This window comes from Musca vetustissima, unplaced genomic scaffold (assembly GCF_032173495.1).
Source record: "Musca vetustissima isolate MV318-11 ecotype Yass unplaced genomic scaffold, APGP_CSIRO_Mvet_v1 utg7694, whole genome shotgun sequence".
In the NCBI taxonomy this organism is placed as follows: domain Eukaryota; kingdom Metazoa; phylum Arthropoda; class Insecta; order Diptera; family Muscidae; genus Musca; species Musca vetustissima.
This window is the reverse complement of record NW_026873557.1, coordinates 118,568-121,711: the sequence shown is the minus strand read 5'-3', so window position 1 is coordinate 121,711 and position 3,144 is coordinate 118,568.

Genomic DNA, 3,144 nt, shown 5'->3' with positions numbered 1-3,144 from the left:
TGGTACAATTTGAATTATAGATGAAGCGATAGAGCTGGTATCCTGAAATTTGAAATTAGGATCACTTTTGGGGTGTTGGATTGGGGTATTTTGGATATAGGGTGAACCGGTAGGCCTGGAATCCTGAAATTGGGTAGTACGTACTTATGTGTACTAAATGTTACTAAATATGATACAATTTGAATTTAGGTGACACGATAGAGCTGGAATCCTGAAATTTGGAATTGGACAAAGGGCAAGGGCAGACCAAAATTTATGTTGCGATCAGAATTTTCTGTAAAAAATGTCTTAAGTGGGTGGGACCTTCATATTAATCTGGGCCAAGACATGAACCTCTATGTCTCAAAAATACCAAAACTGGGGTGGATCTTTTTAAGTCACAGCATTGACTCCCAACGAATTACATCCGCTATGTTGGGGGAATTTGTCTTTCAAAAGTCCCACATATCGAAGTTAAACTGAAGTTTGGATCGATATATCCCAAGAACTATTCGAGGAAGCGTTCAAAAACAATGTCTTTAAAGTTAAGTTCGATAGAGCCTCCACCATTCATTAAAAATTTCTTAAAAAAGCGCGGTTTATTTGAGAACATGAAAAACCAAATTACAGGCACTGAGGATGGAAAAACTGCGCTGAACGTACCGGAAATGAGGCGGGTCATTTGTAGTGGGAGCGATGAACATTTTCTTGGAATAAGGTTTTATTCACTAGAAATCCGAAATGCCAAATTACAGCTTCAGAGTTCGACAAGTAAAAATATGTTAACTTCAGCCGAACAAACAAATTACAGTCACTTCAAGCTGCTAAAATCTTCAACATATCGATATTAGGTGCTATTACATCATACCTTTTTCAAGAACTTTTGTGCCCATTTCCTCCAATTTGAAAGACAATGTTCCGAGATGTTGTCTTCTACATGATATTTCCATCTAATTCATGGCCTTCCCCTTCTGCGTGAACCATCAGTAGGCTCGCTATTATATGCCTTTTGAGATGGGGCATTCTCATTCATTCGAACAACATGGTCTAGCAACTGTAGGCGCTGCAGCTCGATACGACTGATTGTGTCGATGTTCGCGTATAGATTGTAAAGCTGGAGTTTGGTCTGGCGGGACCAAACTCTCTCTGGCGGGATATGACCTTGTTTCTAAACTGCTTACTTAGACCATAGTAGCATCTCTTAGCCAACACTATCCTTCTCCGAATTTCAAAACTGATATCATTAGGTTGATACCATCAACCTTGTCTTCTCGCTTTTTACTGTTAGATCCACTTTGTCAGACTCCTTTTTCAATTTGTTCAAAGTTGGCTGTCATGGGCGCAGGTGTGTAACATGTGTTGCTTGGTGTACAGATTTACATTTCTGTTCACATTTGCGTCTCGTATGACCTTTTCCAGGAGGATGTTAAAAAGGATGACTTTTTTCTCTATAGTTGGCACACAGGATGCTGAGGTTCCAAACATTGTACTAATCAGCTGGAGCATGCTCCTTGAATAGTTCGGCTGGTAATCCAACGGCTCCTGCTGCTTTATTACTCCCCAGGCGGTTGATTGCTATCTGACCTAGTTGGTATACAGTCTATACCGTCATCTCTTATTGTTTCTGGGGTATCTTCTTCACCGCCACTACTTCGTACCAGAAACTTTTCAAATTTCTCCATCCATACCCTCAACACGCTGTCAGTATCTGACATCAGTATCTGACACCAGGTTTCCTTCTTCATCTCTAAAGGAGGACCTTCCTATACCAATACCTTCTGAAAGTAGTACTAAATGTTGTTACCCTCTTTGTCAACTCCGGAGTGGATGTTAGTAGAGTCAGAAGCATGAAAACAAATCTGGTTCTTAGATCGTTATTCAACGTTATACGAAGGCTGTACAATAGTTATATTCGATACAGTCCACTATCAATTCAAATTCAAATTGAAGGTAACTCTATTGTCTCCACACAAAGAAAAGATAAATTCCATTTTTTCCCAAAGTTTAAGCAAAAAAAAAATATATGTATGTATTTTTTGCAATAGTTTATGACTACTGGCATTCTAACATAAACTAAAGTTTTTCCATTTGTTTTTCATACACGTACTAAAATCTTTTATTTTATTTGTTCTTAAAAACATGAAATATTTTTTTTGTTGCTGTTTAATATGTGTTGGTGTATGGGTGTGTTTGTGGAGTTTTTTTTTCGTTTTTGCAGCAAACCCAAAAAACTGTCAGATTGAAGTACTCATGGACCAATCTCTAATATCCGTCCCAAAATACACATGTATGACATACACATACATATATAACTATTTTTGTGTGTATTTGCCGGAAATATTGCATGACATTTTTGTTGACCGACCATTTTTTAATGTTCCACCGAATAAACATTTAGTTACGAATTCTAATGGTAACGTCGTTGTTGGGCGCTCAAATGGAAGAATATACGAGTTTGTGATGTGGACATGTTTCCATATTAGTTTTTTTATATATTTTTAGTTTTTGGATTTCAAAATTTGTTGCTGTCTTTTGCAGTGGCCAAAAAGTGTTGTTGCTGCTGTTGTTGTTGTGGATGTGTCGCACAACTCGGTGTGTCGTCTTCCTGGCAAGTCTATCTAAACTTGAATGCCATATTTTATTGTTTAGCAAAGTATTAAAATACGTGTTGCAGATTGTTTTGCATTGTTTACCATTTGATGTTTTTCGTGCCGCTGCAGTAGATATTTACGTGCAACACACACAGGCATTCATATGTACGTATCTAGAGTGATGTGTGTAGTGATGCTGGAGTATAATAAATAGTAAAAATAACTTCGTATTGTGGTAGGCTAGGTATGCGAAGTAGGTGTAGTTTCTTTGGGAAATAAGGTAAGTGATTTTATATGTTTCTTTTGTTGAGAGGTTCAATTTTAACGCATAGCGCCTGGGTATTATATATGGTTAGAAATTTGAATTCGATTATACTGTCCAAACCCCGTAAACTTGGACGTCGTTTTCTAAATCTTTCAAGTTGACATTAAACCGAATTATATCCCATATATTTCTGTGCGATTGACACGAACGGGGAATCTATTGAATCCCTGAACAATTAAAAATATGAGGAACAAAAAAATTGGAAATTAGAAGTTCGATGGACCAAACTCTTTATAACCTTCAATGCGC